This window comes from Thalassophryne amazonica, chromosome 17 (assembly GCF_902500255.1).
Source record: "Thalassophryne amazonica chromosome 17, fThaAma1.1, whole genome shotgun sequence".
Classification (NCBI taxonomy): Eukaryota; Metazoa; Chordata; class Actinopteri; order Batrachoidiformes; family Batrachoididae; genus Thalassophryne; species Thalassophryne amazonica.
The window spans coordinates 7,865,108-7,878,124 of NC_047119.1; the positions used below are offsets into that span (position 1 = coordinate 7,865,108).

Genomic DNA, 13,017 nt, shown 5'->3' on the forward strand with positions numbered 1-13,017 from the left:
TAATGGACAAGACTCAGAAGCTTTATATAATAAAGCTGCAGATCAATTAGTAAGAGTAATGATTGAATTAAGACAATCCAGCCCAGGATTGGCTAGATGGGCTCATGTCAAAGCAGGACATTGGGGGGTTCAAGGTACCCTAAAATGGGCCAGAGACCGGGGTATTGATCTAAAATTGGATGATGTAAAAACAGCCATCACTGAGTGTGAACAATGTCAACACCACCGGAAGGGTGTTCCTCAACATTTGCATGGGCAGTTAAATCGTGGTAAAAGTCCCAGTCAAATTTGGCAGTTGGATTTTATTGGACCACTGCCCATGTCTAAGGGATGTAGACATGCATGCACTGCTGTAGATACATTTTCGGGAGTCTTGGTAGTGCATCCATGTAAATTTGCAAATCAAATGGCTACACTTAAGTGTTTGAAAATAATACAGCAGTATTATGGTTTGCCAGTACAGATTCAAACTGATAATGGTACTCATTTTACGGGGAATAAAGTAAAAGAGTGGGCCCAAGAACATCATGTTGAATGGATTTATCATATTCCCTATTACCCGCAAGCGGCGGGACTAGTAGAACGAATGAATGGGCTCCTTAAAGAGACCCTATTGAAGCTATCAAAAGATCGCACTATGCGACAATGGAAACAGGATTTGACCACTGCTGTGGATCAGCTGAACAATCGACCTTTAGGGTCAGGATCCACACCCTTGATAAGAATGATTTCAGGAGAAATGATAGAGCATACTACAGAAAGCATCAAAATGTGGAAAATTGATCCACAAGCGGAACTACCTGTCAGAGCAACTCCAGGCTCAGCAGGACTGGATTTAAGAACATTGACAACCGTAACATTGGTACCTGATCAAATTCAAGTGATAAAGACAGGGTTAGGCCTGCAGTGTCCAAAGGGGACATATGGACACATTTTACCACGTAGCGGTTTATCACTCAAGGTGAGATTGGAGTGGTTTGTCGATTATTTGGAGAACAACCCCTGATATTGAACAAAGGGGACAAAATTGCTAATAATTAAACCCTGTGAAATGGGGTTGGTACAGGAGATACCAAAACCCGTAGTAATAACTACACGAGGAACACAAGGTTTTGGTTCCTCAGATCAAGCAGGTGCCAAAGTTTGGGTGAAACAACCTAACGGACCGCCTAAGGCGGCAGAAATTATAGCTCAAGGGAATGATGCAACTGTTAGTATACTCTATCAGGGTGAAGAAAAATGGATAAATGTGCCTGTATCAAAGTGTTATGTAAGAGAAGACTAATCGTTGTCATTCTACCCGTAGTTACACTTGTGTTGTCTAGGCTCAGATTGATGCCCTGGTGGGAGTTGCTGATCGGGCGATCAAGGACCACAGGAGGTGTACGTCGCCATGGCAACCAGTGGAAGCCCCGGGATTGGAGGTGTCGGCTGCTGGGTCATACTCCTCCTTGTAGGTGGTGCCATGGTCTCCAGTTGTTGGGGAATGACGGAAGGACATCAAGTGAGAGAAGTCCAACCACGAGTGGAGCTCGTCTGGAGAAATCTCACTAAAACAAGTCAACAGGACAATTTTACTTGTGCCCACAATACGAAATGTCCATTTGGAAACCTAACTAGTAAATGTCCAATTTACCAATGTAGACAATGTCTTAAAGGGAAATACACTGTACTTATGGTAGAAAAAGGGTGTCACTTGACAGTGTCATCTCTAATACATATGTGTGTGCAGAATAATACCACCAAGAACTGTAACCCCCCACCAAATGGAACATATTGGAATATTACTGCAGAATCATCAATATGGATAACTAATGGTACTGCTATGATAAACAGAACACGTTGGGGATACCCAATTTGGGTACTACCAAAAGAGGCTAAGGCAACACAAACCCAGGTTGCACCTTTAATTGATACCTGCACCTATTTGGCACAAGCAACAGTGAAGACAAAGGTATATTGGCAAGTTACCTTTCCAAAAATTCCAATTTGCAGAAGACGTCGAAGGGCGTGGTATGACACTCTATTAGGAGGAACAGGAACTGTACTGGGAGTGTCAAACACAATTGATAATGAGGTAACCAGAACAATGTTGTCCAATACTGGACGATATTCCTCTCAAGCTATCCATCAGGTTGGAGAGTGGTTGCCTACAGCATTAGTGGGACAATTACAAAATGCAAATCTGTGGCAAAAGAATTTCAAATGGCAATTGGCATTATGGAATGAAACATTTAATGTCTTCCAAAATTTATCTCATATGGGAAATTGGACAGCATGTGCTATACAAACTCTTCACACTGAAGCTCAAAGAGAAAGATTTCAGCGTATAGTTACCACAGGGAACTATCATGATTGGAAATGGATTTGGAATATAACTGATACCTTATGGTTAAAGTTACATCCAGAATTTACACAGTGTAATGAAACAGTATGTACTGGACACTGGACCCAGTACAATGTGACACAACCAAAGGTTGTTTGTAAATATCAAGTATTACCTGTAATAACGGCTACTGGTTATTGGTTTTTGCATATGGACGGAGAGTGGTTAGAACCAAAAACCAATACTACTTTTGATACTAAAATGTGTGACATCACTGATAAAGGAATGGCCTGTGTGCTGCAAACTGGATATGCTAATCCATGTCTAACCGACTCAGAGGTTGTACTTTGTGATTGGACTAGGGAAACACCCAGAGAAATGTTGTGGCAAGTTGGCCCACATGCTCTGTGTGTCGCAACAATGAAAAATAATTCACAGGTACCTTCGGTTCCGTATACTGGCTGCCTGAACAATGTGCACCTGTGGCATTGGGGAAACCGGACTTATCGTTTGACTAATTATTCTGTATCAAGTCGGCTGACTTCGGTACAATGGGATGTATTGCATTCCCCATGGAGTCTTTCCCTGGAGCGTTTCAAATGCGCATTGGAACAATCTACGGAAATACAGCAATTAATAGAGTCACATAAGTCCAACGTCTCCAGTCTCATGGTATCCACATTGATTACCAGTGACCGGGTAAAACATGTAGCAAAATTAGTACAGCAAGCATCAGCATACCACTGGTGGGATATCTTTTCAGGGATGTCTCTCACTGCCAGGAGCACCTTAGTGCCACCTTTAATAGTGTTAGTAATAGCAGTATGTGTTATGACTTTTTGTAATATTTTTACATGTATATATGTTATCACTAGAAGAAATGTGGGAAATGTTCTGGCACGATATAGTCAATGTTTATGGATGGAATTCACATTTACCTATCTCCATACAAAGTTACATAAATTGATTGGTGCAAAACACCAAGAGTGGAAATGTATAATAAAAATGTTATTGTGCTGTTTTGCACCTGTCTTAAAGTAACCCTGAGAATGTACTTGTTATTCAACTTTGTTTTAGCATGCTGGGGTCAGTCTGAACTGGGAGTGAAGAGCTGGATGTACTTGTTACACTGATTATTCAACTTTGTTTTAGCATGCTGGGGTCAGTCTGAACTGGGAGTGAAGAGCTGGAGGTACTTGTTATTATTCACAACTTTGTTTTTGTTGCTATTGTGTTGCTATTGACGACTGCGCTGAAGAGATGTTTTTGCAAGAGGAAAGAACTTTCAGATGCCTGTTGATTAAAGGAATTATGTGCGCCAGGGAGTTTGAAATGGCCACTCACCCTCCCTTCGCGCACACACTAGAAAAGAGGGGGCAGAGCCATGCTTCGATAGAGTCTGCTGCGGGTTTACGTACGAACGCCCAGCCGGTTGACAAGCGCACTCTGCCGAAGGTGTTGGCTCTCCACCTTAAAGGCGTCACGGTAAGAGAGAAAGAGATGTTTCATGTGCTGCAACCACTTGTGCTTGATGTAACTGCTTTTGTGGGGAATAAATATACGCCTGTTTGTTCTAGCAAAATGCAGTCTGTGAGATAATTTCTGTGTGCCGATCTGACCGAACCTTGTTTCAAAACAACAGTATCAAAAGCAGCACTGAGGTCTAACAGAACAAGCACAGAGATGAGTCCACTGTCCGAGGCCATAAGAAGATCATTTGTAACCTTCACTAATGCTGTTTCTGTACTATGATGAATTCTAAAACCTGACTGAAACTCTTCAAATAGACCATTCCTCTGCAGATGATCAGTTAGCTGTTTTACAACTACCCTTTCAAGAATTTTTGAGAGAAAAGGAAGGTTGGAGATTGGCCTATAATTAACTAAGATAGCTGGGTCAAGTGACGGCTTTTTAAGTAATAGTTTAATTACTGCCATCTTAAAAGCCTGTGGTACATAGCCAACTAACAAAGATAGATTGATCATATTTAAGATCGAAGCATTAAATAATGGTAGGGCTTCCTTGAGCAGCCTGGTAGGAATGGGGTCTAATAAACATGTTGATGGTTTGGATGAAGTAACTAATGAAAATAACTCAGACAGAACAATCGGAGAGAAAGAGTCTAACCAAATACCGGCATCACTGAAAGCAGCCAAAGATAACGATACGTCTTTGGGATGGTTATGAGTAATTTTTTCTCTAATAGTTAAAATTTTGTTAGCAAAGAAAGTCATGAAGTCATTACTAGTTAAAGTTAATGGAATACTCAGCTCAATAGAGCTCTGACTCTTTGTCAGCCTGGCTACAGTGCTGAAAAGAAACCTGGGGTTGTTCTTATTTTCTTCAATTAGTGATGAGTAGAAAGATGTCCTAGCTTTACGGAGGGCTTTTTTATAGAGCAACAGACTCTTTTTCCAGGCTAAGTGAAGATCTTCTAAGTTAGTGAGACGCCATTTCCTCTCCAACTTACGGGTTATCTGCTTTAAGCTACGAGTTTGTGAGTTATACCACGGAGTCAGGCACTTCTGATTTAAAGCTCTCTTTTTTAGAGGAGCTACAGCATCCAAAGTTGTCTTCAATGAGGATGTAAAACTATTGACGAGATACTCTATCTCACTTACAGAGTTTAGGTAGCTACTCTGCACTGTGTTGGTATATGGCATTAGAGAACATAAAGAAGGAATCATATCCTTAAACCTAGTTACAGCGCTTTCTGAAAGACTTCTAGTGTAATGAAACTTATTCCCTACTGCTGGGTAGTCCATCAGAGTAAATGTAAATGTTATTAAGAAATGATCAGACAGAAGGGAGTTTTCAGGGAATACTGTTAAGTCTTCTATTTCCATACCATAAGTCAGAACAATATGATTAAAGTGGTGGGTGGACTCATTTACTTTTTGAGCAAAGCCAATAGAGTCTAATAATAGATTAAATGCAGTGTTGAGGCTGTCATTCTCAGCATCTGTGTGGATGTTAAAATCGCCCACTATAATTATCTGAGCTAAGCACTAAGTCAGACAAAAGGTCTGAAAATTCACAGAGAAACTCACAGTAACGACCAGGTGGACGATAGATAATAACAAATAAAACTGGTTTTTGAGACTTCCAATTTGGATGGACAAGACTAAGAGTCAAGCTTTCAAATGAATTAAAGTTCTGTCTGGGTTTTTGATTAATTAATAAGCTGGAATGGAAGATTGCTGCTAATCCTCCGCCCCGGCCCGTGCTACGAGCATTCTGACAGTTAGTGTGACTCGGGGGTGTTGACTCATTTAAACTAACATATTCATCCTGCTGTAACCAGGTTTCTGTAAGGCAGAATAAATCAATATGTTGATCAATTATTATATCATTTACCAACAGGGACTTAGAAGAGAGAGACCTAATGTTTAATAGACCACATTTAACTGTTTTAGTCTGTGGTGCAGTTGAAGGTGCTATATTATTTTTTCTTTTTGAATTTTTATGCTTAAATAGATTTTTGCTGGTTATTGGTAGTCTGGGAGCAGGCACCGTCTCTACGGGGATGGGGTAATGAGGGGATGGCAGGGGGAGAGAAGCTGCAGAGAGGTGTGTAAGACTACAACTCTGCTTCCTGGTCCCAACCCTGGATAGTCACGGTTTGGAGGATTTAAGAAAATTGGCCAGATTTCTAGAAATGAGAGCTGCTCCATCCAAAGTGGGATGGATGCCGTCTCTCCTAACAAGACCAGGTTTTCCCCAGGTTTTTTAACAACCAAAGTTACAAAGTGACAAGTGTGATACACAAAAAAAGCTTTACTGTGTAGCTGCTGTAGCTTTGATATTAAAATGTTTCATGATTATTGAGCACATTCAGGCAAATGTGGCTTATCAACAGTAGAGTTGCACATTTCACTTAAGGCCTACAGCAGCAAAACAGCTAAATTCTCCACAGTAGGTCTCGGCTTGCTAAAAATATTTTTCCCAATTAAATGTGCACTTTCTGAAAATTACAGGTATGGTAGCATTAAACACTGCAGGGGAAGCCTTGGTTATTCTAATACCAAACGCTCTAAGTGTCAGTATTTGATGTATCTAAAAGAGATAATATTTGCTGATTAGTTAACATTCACATGAATAGCAGCAGTAATAATGTGGTGATACTTACAGTTATAATATGAAGCAGTACTGTAATAATAGAACCAAAAGTGCATGGCAGCATTTTGCAAAGCTATGAATATGTGTGGCAGCATGACGAGCGAGTAAAAATGAACACTAGTAAACTGAATTGCTGGCAAAGAATCGCATGAAATGGAAAAACATAGTGACACTGACTTTTGGAGCTCTGCTGATAAAATTGTCAGTGACTAAAAAATTCAATGCTTTAAGTTTGTTGCAGGGACAAAAATGTAGGTAAAAATAATTACAGTGGTCAACACGATTTTTCTTGCATGGAGTTTTTCAATGGATTGTGGGTAATTTGGGGAGCTGAATCTGAAGTTAGTTTTTGCCAATCACATCACATTTTTCAGATATGAAAACATATGTCTTGTATCAAGCATTGACGCAAAAGCTGCAGTCTCACACACCTCTTCTGCACAATAAAAAATATTACGGCTCTTGGTCACATTTTGTGAACCTGGTTTAAAAACAATGCTTTTGAAGTTGCTTTTGTGCATGATTTGTGGTGTCAAACTCGGGAGTGAATGAGCAGCTTTTGTATAATCCATACATGCATTTTTTGACCAGTGTAATAATAACCTTTATTCAACCAGATAAAACAGACCATTGAGATCAAAACCTCTTTTACAAGGGTGACCTGGACAAGAAAGACAGCAGCACACATCATAATAGACAGGTTCAAACATCATTAAGAGAACGTTAAAAACAAAGAAAATGTATGGGCATACACATAAAATGATCAGTTAGGCAATTGTAACAGTATATAAGATGAGACAAATTAAGATTTAGAAACATGGGCACTGTGCAAAAGAATTCCCTTGGCGGTCTTTTAATAATAGAGTGGGAAGCATTCAAAGAAATCAACCCAGACAGTTTCAATTCTTTTAAAAATGTTGATTTTTAAAAAAAATCTCAATACATATTTGCAACTGAGATATGGAAAAAACAGATAAATGTAAAAAATCTAAACCTTGTAGTAAATGTGGGCAGCTTCACCTTGAATCTGATTTACAGAGTGGGAAATGTTAAGTGATTGAGATGCAGTGCGATTCAAGTTGTCTGCCTCAACTACTTCACAGGCATCAATCTATTTTCTGCAGGCCTGGTGGTACACACACAAACACCGCCCCCCACCCCTCCGAAAAAAAGCCCAAAACCCTCAAATAGCAATGCGCTTAAAACACACACACACAAAACACTTCACGCTTATTGAATACAATTACTGAAATATTTTATTGTCCCTTTGGCTTCTCCCTTGTCTTTACTCAGGGTGTCACCACAGCAGATCTGTGGTGGATCTACATGTTGATTTGGCACACATTTTACGTCAGTTTCTCTTTCTGACTCAGAGACGAGGCAGAGGTGGCTTTGACCTTGGAACCTTCTGCTTTTGAAACAAGCACATGTAACTGCTTGGCCACTACCCCTGCTGCAAGAAATATTTTTTTGTGTAGAAATAAAATCATAAAATCAGTGAGCATGATTCATTGATGCAAGAAATGTGTATTTTACCTTTTTTTTCCCCCCATTTTTGTACCATTTGTCACTATGCATATCAGGGATTTTTTTTTCTATAATTTTGTAACACCCCTATTCCACAGGACACCGTTCTATTACGATCTCCCACAATCCAGAAAAAGTGCAAAAACTTAATGCCAGAGAAAGTGTGATAGGAGGCTTCAAGGATGATCAGTGGAAACAGGCTGCACCTGAGCTCAAGGCTTTAACATAACAAAATGTGGAAAAGCTCCAGTGGTGCAAATACTTTCTGGATGCACTTTATTAGTCAGTACACTAAAGTATATGTGGACTTTTTAAAATTTTGATTGGCATGGCAAAGGCCGTGAATACTTACGTACATGTGATATCTTGTTTTTTAATAAATCTGCAAAAATCTAAAAAAACAAACAAACCCAGCCTTTTCCACATTGTCATTATGGGGTACTGTATATAGAATTTTGAGGATTTCTTTTTAATAATATCCATTTTGGTATAAGGCTGTAACATAAAGAAATGTGAAAAAAGCGCAGTCCTGTGAATACTTTCTGGATGCACCATACATGGCTGTGTTTAATTCAAAATCGTTAAGGCTTAAATAAACATGTAGTGCAAATTTCTGCTAGTTCACACAACAAACTCACATTTTAACCACAGTTCCGTGACTGTTATTGTTGTGAAAGTGTAGTGACACGGACCCACAACAGGGGGCGCAAATGAACGGTCAATAGATGAGCCAAAAGGTAACAATTTAATGTTGTGAAACGTGCACAATGAACATACAGACAATCTCAGAATATAATTACAGTCAAATTACAAAGGTGACGTGTGGGCAGGCTTGAGGATAGAAGACGTCTGTCCTGAGAAGAGCCGGAACCACACGATTTCCGCCCCCACAGAACCTGGTGAATACTGGAGCCGCCAAGTCCCGAATTCCCAGGTGATCACCGTCCCCGACTGTCGGATCTGGTACTGCTGGCGAAGAACAAAGACAGTCAAGTGTGGGTGTGTGTACACCCAGTAACAACAGCGGTGGGAATGCCACCTCCACCTCTCACTCAATATGTTGCAGCGGTCTCAGATGAAAAGGAGCGCCGTCTTGCACAGCCTCCGCAAAAACGACCGGTTCTCCTGCAAACACTCACAATAACAGATTTATAAATCTCACAAAAAGGCTGAGAGTATTACCTCCAATGAAGTATGATATCTCGCCGATGAGGTGGAGATGACGTCTGGTCTTTATGGAGTGCGATGATGAAGAATGTGTGACAGCTGTCAGGAATTAATGAGTGACAGCTGTCAGGAATTAATGAGTGACAGCTGTCAGGAATTAATGAGTGACAGCTGTCACTCCCGGCTGTGTCCGTGGCGGCAGCGCCCTCTCGTGCCTGAAGCCCGCACTTCAGGCAGGGCGCCCTTTGGTGGTGGGCCAGCAGTACATCCTCTTCTGGCGGCCCACACAACAGGACCCCCCCCTCAACGGGCGCCTCCTGGCGCCCAACCAGGCTTGTCCGGGTGTCTGCGGTAGAAATTGGCCAGGAGGGCCGGGTCCAGGATGAAGCTCCTCTTCACCCAGGAGCGTTCTTCGGGTCCATACCCTTCCCAGTCCACCAAGTACTGGAACCCCCGGCCCATTCGACGGACGTCCAGGAGCCGGCTCCCCGTCAATGATCCGGGCAGGAGACTGCAGCTCTGGCCTCTGGTGGGACATATAAACGGTTCTTCAGACCTGTACCTGGGTCCGGGCTCCGTGCCAGGGCCTCCAGGACGATCTTCTCCACGTCCCAGGTGAGGGTGGCCATGATAGTGGACTCCGGCAGGATGGGCTCCGGTGGATCCAACAGTGCAGTTTTGACCTCCTCTTCGTGTACCTGGGACAAGGCATCCGACCTCTGGTTCTTGGTCCCGGGGCGATAGGTGATCCGGAAGTCAAAACGCCCGAAGAACAGTGACCAGCGGGCTTGCCTGGGGTTCAGCCGCTTGGCGGTCCTGATATACTCCAGGTTCCGATGGTCAGTGAAAACCGTGAATGGCACAGACGCTCCCTCCAACAGGTGTCTCCACTCCTCAAGAGCCTCTTTCACCGCAAGGAGTTGTCGATTGCCAACGTCATAGTTCCGTTCAGCCGGGGTCAACCTGCATGAAAAGTAGGCACACGGGTGAAGAACCTTATCGGTCTCTCCGCTCTGGGACAGCACGGCTCCTATCCCTGAGTCAGAGGCGTCCACTTCAACCACGAACTGGCGGCTAGGGTCGGGCTGCACCAAAACTGGCGCAGTGGAGAACCGTCGTTTCAACTCCTTGAACGCGGCTTCGCACCGATCCGACCAGCTGAAGGGGACTTTTGGAGAGGTCAGGGCTGTCAGGGGGCTAACTACCTGACTGTAGCCCTTAATGAACCTCCTATAGAAATTAGCGAAGCCGAGGAACTGTTGCAGCTTCCTACGGCTTGTTGGTTGGGGCCAATCTCTCACCGCCGCAACCTTGGCCGGATCAGGGGTGACGGAGTTAGAGGAGATGATAAACCCCAGGAAGGACAAAGACGTGCGGTGAAACTCGCACTTCTCGCCCTTCACAAACAGTCGGTTCTCTAATAACCGCTGCAGGACCTGCCGTACATGCTGGACATGGGTCTCAGGATCCGGAGAAAATATGAGAATATCGTCCAGATATACGAAGACGAATCGGTGCAGGAAGTCCCGCAAGACGTCGTTAACCAAGGCTTGGAACGTCGCGGGGGCGTTGGTGAGGCCGAACGGCATGACCAGGTACTCAAAGTGACCTAACGGGGTGTTAAATGCCGTCTTCCATTCGTCTCCCTTCTGGATCCGAACCAGGTGATACGCATTTCTAAGATCCAGCTTAGTAAAGATTTTGGCTCCATGCAGGGGGGTGAACACGGAATCCAACAATGGCAACGGGTATCGATTGCGAACCGTAATCTCATTCAGCCCCCTGTAATCAATGCATGGACGGAGTCCGCCATCTTTCTTGCCCACAAAAAAGAAACCTGCCCCCATCGGGGAGGTGGAGTTCCGGATCAGCCCGGCAGCTAATGAGTCCCGGATGTAGGTCTCCATTGATTCGCGCTCAGGTCGTGAGGGGTTGTACAGCCTGCTGGACGGGAACTCAGCGCCTGGAACCAAATCAATGGCACAATCGTACGGACGGTGCGGGGGAAGGGTGAGTGCCAGATCCTTGGTGAAGACGTCAGCAAGATCGTGGTACTCAACCGGCACTGCCGTCAGATTGGGAGGGACTTTGACCTCCTCCTTAGCCTGTAAACCGGGAGGAACCGAGGATCCTAAACACACCCGATGGCAGGTTTCGCTCCACTGAACCACCACCCCAGACGGCCAATCAATCCGGGGATTGTGCTTCAACATCCATGGGAAGCCCAAAATCACGCGGGAGGTAGAAGGAGTTACAAAAAACTCAATCTCCTCCCGATGGTTTCCAGACACCACCAGAGTTACTGGTTGTGTCTTGTGTGTGAGTAAAGGGAGGAGGGTGCCATCTAGTGCCCGAACCTGTAATGGCGAAGGAAGCGCCACCAGAGGGAGCCCTACCTCCCTTGCCCATCTGCTGTCTAGCAGATTCCCTTCTGACCCCGTGTCCACCAGTGCTGGGGCTTGAAGGGTTAAATCCCCGCTCAGGATTGTGACTGGGAGTCGTGTGGCAATCTGTGTGTGTCTCAATTGAATGTTTTGACCCCCCCTTAGCCCAGTCTCTAAGGGCGAGTGTTGTCGTTTTGGCCGTTTGGGGCAGTTTTTCTGTATGTGCTCCTTTGAGCTGCAGAGAAAACACTCCCCGCGGATCAGCCTCCTCATTTTGGCCCTGTGCGTTTCCCTAACAACGTCAGCAGGGGGAGCTGTTACCCCACAGAGCGCTGTGGTTGTGGAGCGTGGGGAGGGCGGCGCCTTTTCGAACCCGGAAGGGAGAGGGGCGGTGCGTATCCAGTCACGTCCTTCGCCTCGCTCCCGACGGCGTTCCTCCAATCGATTGTCTAACCGTATAACGAGATCGATAAGCCCATCTAAATCCCGCGGTTCCTCCTTAGCTACCAGCTGCTCCTTCAGAACCAACGACAGTCTGTTTATGAAGGCGGCGCGGAGCACAACGTTATTCCAGCCGGACCTCGCAGCCGCGATGCGGAAGTTGACTGCATAAGCGGCTGCGCTCTCGCGTCCCTGTCTCATTGACAGCAGCACGGTTGAAGCGGTCTCTCCTCTGTTAGGGTGATCAAACACTGTTCTGAACTCCCCCACAAACCCAGTGTATGCTGATAACAACCGTGAGTTCTGTTCCCAGAGCGCCGTAGCCCAGGCGCGTGCTTTACCCCGAAGCAGAGCAATCACATGAACTATTTTACTAGCATCTGACGCGTACATGACGGGACGTTGTGCGAAGACGAGCGAACATTGCATGAGAAAGTCCGCGCACGTCTCCACACAACCTCCGTACGGCTCAGGAGGGCTTATGTATGCTTCAGGGGATGGTGGGAGGGATTGTTGAACCACCACTGGAACGTTCATATTCTGCACAGGGTCGGCAGGAGGATGAGTTGCAGCAGCGTCTTGAGCGCTCACCGCCATCTGTGCGGAGAGAGCCTCCACCCTGCGGTTCAGGAGGATGTTTTGCTCGGTCATTTGGTCCAACCGAGCCGTAAAGGCGGTGAGAATGTGCTGCAGCTCACCAATCATGCCTCCTGCAGACGCCTGCGCTCCCTGCTCTCTCATTGGTAGTTCAACAGCCGGGTGATGCCCCTCGGAGTCCATGACGCTGGCCGAGATATCCTGTTGTGAAAGTGTAGTGACACGGACCCACAACAGTGGGCGCAAATGAACGGTCAATAGATGAGCCAAAAGGTAACAATTTAATGTTGTGAAACGTGCACAACGAACATACAGACAATCTCAGAATATAATTACAGTCAAATTACAAAGGTGACGTGTGGGCAGGCTCGAGGATAGAAGACGTCTGTCCTGAGAAGAGCCGGAACCACACGATTTCCACCCCCACAGAACCTGGTGAATACTGGAGCCGCCAAG

General features: G+C 44.8%; 1 protein-coding gene across 1 annotated transcript in view; it reads right to left on the reverse strand.

Moving 5' to 3' along the window:
* Positions 1 to 13,017, reverse strand: part of LOC117529349 (netrin receptor UNC5D-like) — a 582,155-nt gene that overhangs the window by 200,745 nt on the left and 368,393 nt on the right. The gene's annotated exons all lie outside the window — the stretch shown is intronic.